The 13,586-nt window shown below is 60.6% G+C and overlaps 1 protein-coding gene across 3 annotated transcripts in view; it reads right to left on the reverse strand.

Annotated features, from left to right (window-relative positions):
- The window catches only part of BRD4 (bromodomain containing 4), a 61,496-nt gene extending 48,600 nt beyond the window's left edge, over window positions 1-12,896 (reverse strand). Inside the window, exon 1 of one of the 3 annotated variants that reach the window (XM_035572195.2) lies at window positions 12,040-12,145. The gene's annotated coding sequence lies outside the window, so the exon portion shown is untranslated. Of the gene's footprint in view, window positions 1-11,774; window positions 11,883-12,039; window positions 12,146-12,865 lie in introns of those variants that run through there. The other 2 variants (XM_035572196.2, XM_050716025.1) reach the window with 2 other exon arrangements.
- Between the last annotated feature and the right edge of the window lie 690 nt (window positions 12,897-13,586).

The raw sequence follows: 13,586 nt of genomic DNA on the forward strand, positions 1-13,586 counted from the left end.
CGCTGGGCGTCCCGCGGCTCGCTGCGCCCTGTAGGTGCAGACACGTCCCTGGGGTCCCTCCTCTGCTCTTGAAACACGCACCCGGCCAGCAGCGAGCACCAAGGATGGGCTTTGCGCTCTTCCTTCGATCGCTGCGATGCCCTACACGCCTCGCTGCGGGGCGAGGAAGGCTTTTGGAGAAGAATCGGGGCGGCAGAGCCTCAGCAAGGCCACGTCTTCCAGCTGGAGCATCGCTGCCAGGCCGGAGACCGCTCCTCAGCTCTGCTCCTCGAGTCTCTTCTCAGCCGGGAGGTCGCAGCTCGTCCTCCTGCACAAGCCGACAGCCGAGGCTCCAGGTTCTCGCCCCCGTGGGGCAGCAGATCAGCACCGGCTCGACCCACAAGGCCAACCAGCTCCGCATCAGTCAAAACCAACGTCCCGAGCAGACGTTGTGCCAGAGGAAGTTTTATTTTGTCTGGAGACTTATCTGAAGGCTGCTCGGGCAAGCGAAGGCTGCGCTCTTCAGGATTTGTCGAGCTCCGGGACAAAAAAGAGAATTCAGCTGCAAACGGTCACAAGACCCCAATATTTTCCACGTTCTGCACTTGGATTTTGCTAACTCAAGCCATTGTTAACGCACAGGCGTTGCCTTACTGCAGAGAAACCCCACCAGGATTTCATAGTGAGACGCATTTGGGCCTAAATTCACATTAAATCGCCGCTTCCCGCTTCTCTAGAACGAAGAAATTGGGGAAAAAACCCACCTGAAACAAGTCTCCCAGCAGCTCCCGAGCATAAGGGGAAAGAGTTAACACATATTCCAAAGACAACCCCACACCTTGATGCCACCTGCGATAAGCAGCACAACACAAACTCCAAGGTCACGCAAGCGTTGGCTCCAGATGCGCATCCGACACCAAGCGCGGCGTGCTTCGGGGAGCAAGGGAAGCTTGCCCTGTCTTCTAGGGAACGGGATGTTTTGGTGACGGGTCGCGGTGTTTCTGCCCCAGAGGGAGGTGTAGGACACAGCCTGGATATTCCCCGTGCTTCTGTTTTACCTTCTCAGCCTGCAGCACGCTTGGCTTCCTGCACAGAGCTGGCGTGAGGGCTTGGTGACGGCGCCGGGTGGCTCGGCTCCCAGACCCGAGCAGCTCCTCCGCCGAACCCCCCTTGCTCTGCTGCCTGCAGGATGCTTCTGAAACAGGTTCTCTCCTCATCGAGGCTTTTAATTTCTTGCCTGCCTGGCCGAGGGGGCTGATTTCAGGGAACGAAGCCGCCTGCGCGCTGTGCTCCCGTTCCTGGTGCCTTTTTGGCCCCCGACCGGGCTGTTCCCTCCTCAAAACAAGAAAGGAGCGTGCGTGCAACCTGATCACGCACCTCACTTGAAAACAATCGGAAAATAAGGCTGCAATTATAAAAAAACACCGAAGGTGGAAGACACCGGGAGGACCTGACCGAAAAGGCGGCTGGCACCAAGCTGCTTGGCCCCCGTTTTGGGGACACGGAGCCGCGAGTTTTTGGGACAATGCACCTGGATCCCAGAGCTCCCCTTGAGCCAACACAGGTGCAGCCACAACGCCGACAACGCCAGGGCCGTGCAGGCAATGCCAGCAGGAGCTGTGGGCAGGGCTTTTCCTAGGAAAAGCTCCCAAACCAGCCAAACCATCAGCAGGCGCTGCGAAAAGCGGGAGTTAGCGGTGCCTCAGCTCCTGGGCAGGATCCCGGCTCCCTCCTGCCATCACAGATCTTCGAAGCGCTCAGAAACCCAAAAAAAATCACTTTTTAAGCTTTTAAATGAAACGGCACCTGCCTGAGGACTGCGCAGAAGGCCGCTTGCACCAGCCTGTGCCTAGCAGCCAGGTTTCAGTTCCAGCTCTGCCATAAACCGGCCGCAGTCAAGGCGATCCGGGGCGCGAGCCACAAACACCACGCGGCCCTTTTGATTCGAGAGCAAACACCGCAATTTTCTGCGGCAGGAGCGCTTCACAATGCCTCCGCAAGAGAGCTGCTGGCAATTTTAAAGCGAGACAATACCTGGAAAAGAAGAAGAAAGCAGCTGTTTCAACAGACCCGAAGCGAGGGCAAAGAGCGGCGCGGTGACAGCCCGTCACGCCGGCTCGCTGCCCCGAGCGAGGAATTTCTGGTATTTAGAGGACGGGGACTGCATCTGGTGCTGGAAGAGCCGAAGGAGTTGGATTCGACGATCCTTATGGGTCCCTTCCAAGCCGGGATATTCTAGACTGGGCTACAAATCGATGAGGCTGGTGGAAAAAACGACGAAATTCGATCTTATCCTTCTATGAAAGGGAGGACGCAGCGGGGTGATGCTCTGCAGCTGGAGTTGAGGCGAGGTTCGGACCCAGCGGACCCCTCGACCCAAGCACGCAGTGACCCGGTGCCCCACGCGAGGTGATCCAGCCCCAAATCAGCCTCAAACCACCCCACGGGGTGAACAAAACGCAGCGCTCCTCCTTCTCCCAGCCCCTTAGGGCCGAGGCTCTCGGTAGTTTCTACGCCCCACTCGAAGCCGCACGAAGCCGAGCCCTGGCCACATTTCCCCAGCTGCTGCCCTGGGGCAGCCGCGTAATTTGGGCGCTCAGAAGCTGTCGCAGAGCAGGGACCGATGTCTCACCCTCGAGCCTGAGAGGACAAACTTGACCCCCGCAGGTCTGGCAGCACCCGAGAGTCACGACACCGATGTAAGGGCAAAGCTCTCGACACGCCAGGTACGAGATTTCACTTGGTCACCAGCCGCCTACTGCCCCCCAAGCATGCTGTAGCTTGTAAAACACCTTGACACGAGACCAATTTCGCCTCAAATCCTTTAATTAGCGATAGGAGACGCAGGGTACCCAGCTATGGGAGATCCACGGGCTGAAAACTCAGGCTGCGAGGACTGAAGGAAGCGGCACGATGGCGAAAGGCAGCGCTTCCGAAGTCTTCGTGCCTGGAAAATGCTCGTGCCCAGAAGGCTCCGGGCACTGCCTCCCTCTACGCACCCTCGCCGCTCGCTCTCGAGCTTGCTTTGACGCTGCCGAAACCGAGGAGGGCAGAAACCAGCGAAAGCTTACCCGAGATCAACGCAGGGCACCAAGCGATCGGCCTCAGATCTTCAAAGCACGCAAACCTCAACCACAGAGTGGAAGTCACCCGCGCACGCATCTCCGACAGCATCTCGGAGCGCGATCGATGAGACAAACCGAGCGTAAGAGGGAGCTGGTGCAGCTCAGCCATCGAGCCCCAGGCGAGCAGCTCCACACCGGGATTCCCCCGCGCTAAGGGCGCTCACACAAGCGCAGCCTCCGTGCTGGAGCTCCTCGCCTTCCCCACACGGCTGCTTTCAGCCACCCTGCGCTTCTGAAACGGCAGGAGGCTCGGTGAGCTCAGCCACTTCTCCACCAGCCCCACCTGATGGCTCCCGGGATGCGATCACCGCTTTTGTTTCAGGGATTAACGAGCTAAAAACAGCCCCCGCACAAAGGGGCAAAAGGAAAAGCAAAGCCTCATCCCAGCAGGTGTCCAAAGCAGAGGTGGGTTTATGCTCAATGCCTGCCTGGTCAAGAGACTCACAAGTCTACCAGCTCCCAGTTTCCTCTGACCGAGCTGCAGAGCCTCGAAAGACCTGTAAATAAGAGGTTTAGGAAGTATTAGCAGCTGCTAGTTGCCGTTCGAAGACTTTCTCTCCCTTTCTACCCCGCCGCTTCAGCGCAAGAGGGAACTTGGACTCGGTTAAGCGATCATCTGGCCCGGAAATCTGAGCACGCGCCGCGTTTCACCAGCTCCACGAGCTGAAGGGGACGGGCAGTGCCATCAGCGCCCAGGAGAAGGAACGCGGCGCTCTCCTTTCTGCTCCCACGTGAAACGGGAGCGAGCGGCTCCGCAGAAGCGCGGCGCTCGGCCAGCGACCACAGGGTCAGCCCGCCCCGAGCAGCTCCGCAGCTCCTAGCGGTGAATTCAGAAAGCCAGCGGGGTAATGAGTAACCCGAGCTCACCTGCCAGGTATCACACCCTTCCCAGCTCCGGTAAAATAAACTTTAACCGGCGAGGCGGGGAAGAAAACGTCCTCCTGGGTATGAGGAGGGAGAGATTACTCAGCGCCGAACCGCTCCTGCTGATCCTTACCAGGGAGCAAGTGACTTGTTTTGTTCTGAATTCTGCCTCGTACGCCGGGTCAAAGCCCCGGGGAAGGCACCCAGGACAATTCAGCCCCGGGAGCTGACGTTAACCGTGCTGAAAAGGGTCAAAAAGAAAGAGGATCCAGCCCAGACTCTGGTCAGCCACAGAAACCCCCAGAGAGCCTGGTCCTCCAACAGCCACGACAGGCTTACAGGACAGAGCCCGGACACAGTCTGGGGGTGACGGAGCCATTTTTGACTTATTCCACGTGATTGAGAGGGCTTCTGAAGCCTGTGGGGGCTGAGCAAAGCGCTCTCCATCCCGGCGCTGGGAGAGGAGAAGGGGGAAACCTCCGCACGGAGCACACCAAACACGCGCCTGGGACCTGTCTGCAACAAAAAGAGGAGCCCCGTCAGCCTCCTCAGGAGCTGTCGGACGAAATCCCAGATCTCAGCGTTGTCAGGACACGTTTTGCCCTACTGAGCTTGAAATTCGGGGTTCGGGCTTTAACCCAGCTGTTGCTCTCTTGGCCAGCCCTTCGGCACCGTCAGGTCCTTTTCGGACCCGTTTTGAAATCGGCAAGTTCAGTATTCCCCCGATTTCCTACGTGATTTTTTGAGCACACTGAAAAAAAGCAGGGGCCCAACAGACCGAGGGCTGCCGAGCACCTTCCTCCACCAGCTACCACGTGTTCCCACTTGAGTTTATTACTAAACCCTTCAATTACGGAGGGGCTGTCAGCTTCCTCGAGCTTCCTTGAAATTTTTCAGTTCACCCAGAGCTCTCGGAAGCCTCCTTCTCCTCTGGCACGCATCTGCAGATACGCAGAGCCCACAGCCGCTCAGCACCGCATCCTGCGGGCGCTATCAGCAGCCCGCGAGAACACAGGGCTCCCGAAGAGCCGGGTGTCCCGGAGAAACCGAACTGGAAGCGGAGGTAGGAAGGACAAGCCAAGGTCAGCCCCAAAATAGCAGATAAAAAAGCAAGGGCGGAAGGCAAACATTTTAAAAATGCGAAAAATGCGGCGCGCTTAACTGGTTAAATCTGTTTCGAAAGGGCCAAACAAAAAAAAAAAAACTTGAAATCCAGCAGGATGGTTAAAGCAGGAGAGCTGCCGTGAGCCTGCAGCGAGGCGAGGACGCACGACGCTCATATCTACGCCCCCCGTGCCCGGTCAGCGTTTCGGGGAAGGGCTGCCTCCCCCCGCTGGGCACTCACCTCTCCTTTTTGCACAGCTCCAGACCCCGAGAGACTCCCGAGGAAGCACTCCGTGCAGCCCCCCGGGCTCGGAAGCGAGAGGGCGACAGCCCGGTCCACGAACCGGGGGTTAGGGGACAGCGAAGCGCTCCGGGAATTCACCTTTCCGTCCGCGGGCACGGCGCACGGTTGGAATTTCCCCCCCCCACCCCCGAGACCAGAGCAGCGATCATCCGCAGCTCTGCAAACAAATATCTGCTAGCAGGCACAAGGTCGCGTTGCACAAACCCCTCACCGAGGAGCGAGAGCTGCGGGAGCTCTCCCCGGCCGGCCGGCGAGCGGGAGGAGCTCTTCAAGCACCTCTTCCACGCCTCTCCCACTCCCTTCGTGCCCACCGATTCTGCTCCTGGCTTTTGTCAGCGACTCCGCAGCGGCCTCCTTCCTCCTCCTCTCCCCACCCGTGCTTATCTGCTAACGGCTCCGGGGCAGAGGCTCGTCGAAAAGCAGCTCGAAGCGGAGGAAAAACGCTCCCCGCGTGGATTATCAGCGAAGGTTTTTAACGTTTCCCGCTTTACCCGTTACAGAGCCGCGCACGAGGTTTCCGCCGTGCCGGAAAGCTGCCGACAAATCCAGAGAAAAACAAGGCACGAAGCTGCCAGCAACCTTTGGACCGGCGATCTGCACTCTAATCCCTTCCTCCTCCCGCTCCCCTCGCCGCTGTGTTTGGAAACTCTGCACTCCGCCAGCCAGCCCTACCTGCAACGAGCGGCGAAACGCGAGCGCGGCTCCGCTGCTGGGACCCGAAACACAGAAATAGTTTCTGCAGAGGGTTTGCAGGGGCGTCGGGGCTGCCGTTGGTCTGGCAGATTGGGAAATTTCACGGCCAGAGTCTTCGGGAGCTCTTCCCACGTAGAGGAGGGAAGGTGGCCGAGCTGCCTCCTGGCTCCCAGCACCAGGACTGATCAGAGCATGAGATCAGGCAGGCTCCCAGAGGGCAAGGCAAGCGATTTCAAGGGATTTCTGCTCCTTTCTTTCTGCTTTGCCCTCCTGTGGCAAGTCAGCAATTCCTCTGGCGGGGTGAAGCCCCGCTCGTGCCGCAAGACTCCCTACAAAACCCCCCAGATTGGTTTTTTTTGCAGCTTTACCTTAAAGAGCCAAAAATCGGCTCTTCCAGCAATCAGTGCCTTCCTAAACGCGACGCTTTCAAACTGCTTTTACCGGTAGCGATCAGAAGGAAGAGCCGAAGCAGCTTTACGCCCATTTTAAACCCATAAAAGCAGCTTTTAGAACCCATTTTACTCGCAGCCCCGCGGTAAGATCGCACTAAGGTAACGCCGCTGCCCGAGCCAGCCGGTGAGCAGGGGTGTTCCCAAAGCAGAGCCTGTTTCTGCAGATTTCATCATAACACGCACGGGGAAACTGAAAGCCATGGGGCAACCAGCTCTGCAATCGAACCCAACGGAGCGAGGGATGCAAGAGCAGGGTCAAAGGGAATCAGAACTGCGGGTTTTATTCCACCTGGGTCCCCATTTCGGAGCGAAGCGGCGGCGAAGGGCCGGCCACCGCGCAGCTCGCACCCAGCCTAGCGAACCTTCCTGCCCCAGGGATGTTTCGCGGGGTTCTTCCTCCCCTTCCTGCCTCTTAACACCCCGCCAGCCCGCCGAATTAGCGCCGAGAGGCCATCCGAGCACGTCCCATCCCCGGGACAGGCAACGCGGAGCAGTTCGAGGAACTTTTAAGCGCTGGTTAATTGGCGAGCGGGGCCTGATGAAGTTCTCAAGCTCTTTTCTCTTTTGTATCTCCCTTATTAAACATTAAAAGCGGCGCGCAGACAATTCAATTAAGCTGACATGATACCGTGAAAGACTACTTAATTGCAGAAGTACCTAGGTTTGTTTAAACACATAATTGCTTAATTGCACACACATACCTTCACCATTACTCACATTTTTCAACGCCAGCGCCGCAGCTTTTCCGAGAGCTTCCTTCTGCAGCGCTGCACCGTCCCCTCCTGAGATCTGGGCGCAGGCCACGGTCACTAAACATTGCTTTGTTGTTTTGAGGCACAAAGCGCACCGAACAGGAACAAAACATTCGGTCACCGCTAACGAGAAGGCCCGTGACGAGCTCATTACCTGGTGAAATACACCAGCTTCAGCCAGGTGTCCGCGGGCTTCGCTCCAAGAACTCCTCCCGAGGCTGCGCGGTGCCCACATGCAGCGCGGTCTGCTCGGAGTCAAGCCCGGCGTATCGCGATTAGCGATGCGCTCATCACTAATTGCGCCAGATTCCTTTTTTAAATAACCCCCCAGGACGTGCTCCACGCCCCCCCCCCCTCCAGGTCAGGGAGGAAAGCAGCCCGTGAATTCTGGTTCGTGCGCCCACGGTTTCTCCCTGCTCGCCATCCCGTGGCACGGCCTGAAGGTCCGGCGGCGTTTTTTAGGATCCTTAATTCGTCTTCCAGCACGGCCGCTCCAGCAGTTCTGTTATTTTCAGCACAAATCCACCACAAATGCGGCAGGAGAAAGGTTTCGGCGGCTAAAAGCAGCTTCCTGAGCCCCGATGTGGATAGGGGAGCCACCACGCCGCCGACTCCAGCGCTCCTCGGGAGGATGGGGGAACTCCTCCGTGTGCACAAGCGGGGAGGGAAGCGATGCGCTGCGCTCAGGGGCTCTCCCGGGACTTGAAGCCTTCGTTAGGAGGCAGCGAGCAAATGTTAACCTGCCCGGTTGGAGACAAAACCGCCGGTTCCCATTTCCGGGACGCTGCCTTCCACGGGGTTTCTGATTTCAGGATGTTTGCCTCGAGTCCTCGCCGCTACCGAGAGGTTCCTGTTTTCATTTTTCGAGCTGTTCTGCATTTCCCTAGATTCACGCCATCCCGCTCCTCCTCCTCGGGGCTTCGCAGTGGCTCCGGGCGAGAGCAGCCAGCAGGGCAGATTAAGGAAAACTGGGAGAAAAACCTCGATTTCCCTCCAGCCCCAAACCAAGCAGGCGCCGTGCTGCGCTACCGAGCCACCGCGGGACGAACCGTGCGCGCCAACATCTCCCACGAGCTGCACGAAGCAGGCGTGAAGAGGAAGAGTCAAAACAGGCTCTGTGGTTTCGGGTCCTCCTACCCGGTTCCCAGCTGGGTATTTCGCGGTCTCGCTGTGAGGTTTTGCCTCGTTCCAGCACCCGCACGGCCTCAGTTTACCTGCCTGCTGCACGGCGGGGACACGAGCCCAGCGAGCCCGTGGTAGGCAGCGCGCTCCTAATCCTTCGGGTGGTGGCAGCGGGGTACACGAGGCTGGTTTTGGGCACCCCCGCAAGCTTTTTGGACACCCACAGAAGCCCTCTGTCATTTCCCTAAACACCACTGAAGTCAGCAGAAGCAACAAGTGACCAGACACCGCTGCCTGGACCAGCCCAGCCACGCTGAAACTTCGCTTCAGGTCGTGGCCCCGAGTGACCCTTGGGTATCTGCACAGAAACCGAACCCCAAAGATTCTCCTCGACCTGCGAAGAGGCTGCGGAGTCCCCCAGAGCTCTCCCGAGCCATCCAGTAACGCGTTTCGGCCACTCCGAGCTGGTCGATAAGCACCGGAGGCCGGGGAGCAGTCGCGAACCAGAAGCTGAGAGCAGGGTTGAGGCCCACGAACGGCGCCGCCGACCCCGAGACGCCCCAGCTCGCTCAGGAAGGCTGAAGCAGAAGCTGACAGCAGTAAAATCGCCCACACCGCCGAGCTGCTGACCTGGCACGGCAGAGACACAGAGCCCAGGGCCCTTTTTCTGTCTCTGGGGATTATCCACACTCAGCTCCCAGCGCAGGAACGGCACCGCTCTGCAGCCAGGCCTTCTCCACCCCCGATAAGGCAAGTTTACTCCCCGAATTATTTCAATATTCGGCTTCCAAACGACCGACAGCAGACCCGAAGCCTGTGCTGCAAGCTCAGCCTTGATTCCGAGCCGCAGCTCAGCACCCTTGGAGTGCAAAGGATCGCAGCAAACCAAGCCACACGGCCAGCACTTCTCCCAAGCCTTGGGAACTGACACGTTAGAGAGGCTTGAAACGGCCCACGGACCGGGAGGTTTCCTCCAGCAGCACCAGAAGTCGCTTCCCCCTGCCCTGCTGGATTGCGAGGCGCGAGCCGGCCTCAGGCAGGAGTTTGAGGGAAGAGAAGCAGACGCTTTTCTGGGGATCCAGCCCCTAAAACGAGACGCCTCCTCACCTCCGAGCCCTTCTCCAGCAGGAAGGCGATGTCCACCAACAACCCGCGTGCCGAAGAGCCGGGCTGCTTCGCCCAGGGAGGGCAACCAACGGCGCCGACGAGCAGAAGGAGGCTGCTCGGGCACAAATTCATCCTCCCCAGCAACCTGCGGGGGAAAAGCACAGCTTTCCAGCAGACCCCAGGCACCTCCGCAGCGGTCGGGGGCTCGTTGTTTCTCGAGGAGCGAGGTAAAACACCTCCGTGCAAACAAACCGCCGGCATTCTTGAGTTTCGGCCAAACGCCGAGCGTTCGCCAGCGGGTAATTACCAGCCTTACGAGGTTACTTGGAGAAATTGTTCCAAAGAGTCGGCAACCGTAGCAAGGGCGTTCGATCACGGGCCGGGGAGCCGAGCCCGCCTCGACCGAAGCTGCCCGAGCGTGGAAGGCAGAGCAGGAGGATTGTAAAAGGCACACCGCAGCCCTAAGACCCCCTCCTGCCCACGGGGCTCCCCAAACCACGTTCCCTCTTCGAAACACGGACGGCGTTGACGCTAACGAGGGCTCGGCTGCCAAGACTCATTTAGCTAATAGCTGGTCACCTCCGTTTGGGTCCCATTCACTGCAGGATCATCAGATAATACGGCAGCTACAGTTATTCAGCTTAGGTAATTAACGTGGTTCAGGGCGGGGGGGAGGAAGGAAAAAAAATCAGGAAAGTCACGTTTCACCTGCTCAACGCTCTGTGTTTTTACTACTTTTAAAATGAGTAATCCCTGCTTTTGCCAAGGTGCAAAGATTAGAAGCTGTGTGGGAACAGCCGGCCCCACGCAGGTGCTTCTGCAGCGCGGTGCATTTATTTACAGCCGCTATCGCCGAGCGCGGTTCACCAAGTTCAGAGGGAGAGGTGTGGAGAATCCAAAATTTATTTATTTTTTTTAACCTGGTGCTTTAAAACATTAAAGGGCCCTCGCTTCATTCCAGAAAACAGCTTCGAGTGACCTTTAGTTTACACAGCATCAAGTTCAATGCTAGAAACTCGTACAGATACAAATTTAAGTTGTATTAATCTCTGCAAACATCCACTCATAGCAGTCCCACTGAATAAGAGTTACTTATGAACTAAAGCAACAGCAGCTTCAAGCGTTTGCAAGGAAGTTTAACCTTCAATATCCGCTTCACCTAAAGCAGTTTAGCTGGATTCAGGCGAGCAAACTAACCAAACTTTTATTGAGATGCTTAAACGGAGCGTTTTAGGTTTAATCTGAAGCCGGTACGCCATAAATCGGTAAAACCAAGTTTCTGAAAACTACGACAAGCATTTTAAGTCACTCAAATCACCCCCAGATCCAGAGGACGCCGCATTTGTGGGCACACAATCAACAGGAGCAGCTGAAGCCCAGCGAAAGAGCACACAGCTACGGGTCACCAGCCACGGTCCTTGCCAACCGGCAGAGCCGCCGGTTCGTTACTAACACCACGTTTGTCAGCTTAATTCTTTCTGTCCCGCTAATAATACGCATTTCAGACAAAAACCCACCAGCAACAGCGCTCCCTGCATCTTTCAAACCACGCTACAAACTCTTTTACGCAGCACGTGGAGTAAATTCAAGCAGCAAGACAGCCTCAAAAGTTTCCTCAGGGAAACTTCTGCTGAAGACAGCAGTTTGCAGGAAGCTTCAGCTTTTTAAGTTGAAAACAACACTTGCAAAGGAAAACACTCGAGGAAAATAACACAGGAGCACCCGGGGACAGGAGGATGTGCTCGGAATGAAGGTGAGAGCAGCCTGGCTCTGACAAAGAGCCCTTGTGTGCCACGAACCAGCCGTGCAGAGCTGCACCTCGCTGCCAAGGCGCTCCTCTTGCACACCGAGTGACCGCAGTGACCAGGAGAACCCAGAGCCCGTTTTCACTGAGGTCTCGGTGCTGTAAACACACCTTGGTTTTCCCGTTGCCATACACACATTTCAGGCCCCCGAAATCCACCCTTTGGCCCCCCAAAACCCACCCTTTCACCCCCAAAAACCCCAGGGGATGAACGCTCAGACGGGTCCCGGTGCCCCTTCCCCACGGCACCGGGGGTCTCCCTGACAACATGGGGGGGGGGGGGGTGGCAGGGCCTCGTCCCCGACCCCTCTCCCTCCAGCTCCCGAGCCCGTTTCGCGAGTTCTACCGACTAGAAAAAAAAAAATAGAAATCTGCAAAAAAAAAAAAAGAGAAAAAGTCTTAAACCCGACCGTAAACAAAACAGCGCACCTCAAACCCCCAACTTCAGACGAGCGGCGAGCGAGTTACCTCAGCGCGGGGCCCAACGGCTTAAAAGCGACCCGGGCCCGCTCCTCCCGCTCCGACCGGGGCCGCACCGGGCCCGGCAGCGCTCCCGGACGGCCCCAAGGGCGCGGCGGCCCCGGCCCGGCCTGCCCCGGGCCCAACCAGGCCGGGCGCGGCTCCGCGGCCCAGCGCCGGCCCCGGAGAGAGGGGGGAGCCCCGCAACGGCCCCGGGACGGCGGGGGGCGGCCGGGAAGGGGCCTGGGGGGGAGACGACGGCGGCGCCACTCACCGCGGGCCGCGCCGCGCCTCAGCCGCCGCTTCCTCCGGCCGTCCGCTGACAAAATGGCGGCGGCAGGAAGTGCCCCGCGCTCCGCCCCGCCCCGCGCCCGCACTCTGCGCACCGGCCCGCCAACGGCGCAGCCCGCGGCGCCCGCCGTACGCCAACGGCGTAGCGGGATGAGCTCGGGGGGCCGGGGGGAGGGGGGGGAAGGGCCGCGCGCCCCCGGCCCGCGCCGTGCGCAAAATGCGCAGCGCCGCGCGCGGGGGAGGCCGGCCGGCCTTACGCAAGTGGCGTAACCGGAGAGAGCGGGGACGGAGGGGGGCCGGGAGAGCGCCTCGCGCCCCCGCCCGCCCGCGGCTCGGCCCCGGAGCCGCCGCTCCCCTCCCCGGCCCCGTAACCCCTCCCCCGGGCGCGGCGCAGCGCCACCGCCACCGCCAGCCCGTCGCTTGCGCAAAGTGCGTAGGGCGCCGAGAATGCCGCCGCCCGCCCCTCCGCTGCGCAGCCTACGCAGCCGGCGCGTGACCAGCGCTACGCCAGCGGCGCAGTCGGCGGCGCGGAGCGCCCCGGCCCGCTACGCCGCTGGCGTACGGCGCGCGCGGCCCCCGCCGCCCCCTTACGCCGTTTGCGCAGCAGGCCTCAGCCTCCGCCGCAGTTTACGTAGGCCTCCCTGACGCAGCGGCCGCATTACGCAATGCGGGTTACGCTGGCAGGGCGACGTAAGCGGCGATGGTGAATACCGAGCCCCCCCCTTCCCGCCCCCTCTCCCCGGTGCCCCCCCCCCTCCGCCCTCTCACCGCTGCGGGCGCCGCCGCATCGACGCGGGCCCGGCTCTTACCTGAGGCGGCGGCGGCCGCGGGCGGCGGCCGCGGGCGGGGCCGGGCCGGGCCGGGCCTGGCGAGCCGCCCTCCCGCCGGGGCCGGGTCCCGCGGGGCCCGGGAGGCGTCGCCGCCTCCACCGAGGGAGGGGGAGGCGGGCGCGGGGGGGGGGAGGGGGGAAGACGCCGGGCACCGAGGGGCAGCGGGTCCGGCAGCGGCGCCGCACTGACCTCACCGCGCTGCGCCTGACGTCACGGCGCAGCCGGCCCCGCCCCCGCCGCCAACCGCCGCGCCTCGCGCGCCCCGCCCCGCCCTCCTGCTCCCCCCCCCCCCAGCGCACCGCGCCGTGACGTCACGGGAAGGCGGCGGGAAGGCGGCGGGAGCGGCACCGGGGGGGGGGAGCACCGGGGGGGGTGGGACCGAGGGCAAGGCATCGGGGGGGGCACCGGGGGGCGTGCACGGGGTGGGGGAGAACCGGAGGGGACCGAGTGCAAGGCACCGGGGGCCGAACCGGGAGGGGGGGCAGCGGAGGGGCACCGGGGGGGGGACCGAGCGCAAGGCATCGGGGGCAGCACCGGGAGGGGGGGCACCGGAGGGGCACCGGGGGGGGGGGGGGGACCGAGTGCAAGGCATCGGGGGGGGCACCGGGGGGCTGTGCACTGGGTGGGGGGGAAGCACCGGGGTGCACCGGGGGGCTGTGCACGGGGGGGGGGGCACCGGGATGCAATGCACGGGGGGGGG

The sequence above is a fragment of the Cygnus atratus genome, chromosome 30, assembly GCF_013377495.2.
Source record: "Cygnus atratus isolate AKBS03 ecotype Queensland, Australia chromosome 30, CAtr_DNAZoo_HiC_assembly, whole genome shotgun sequence".
NCBI lineage: Eukaryota > Metazoa > Chordata > Aves > Anseriformes > Anatidae > Cygnus > Cygnus atratus.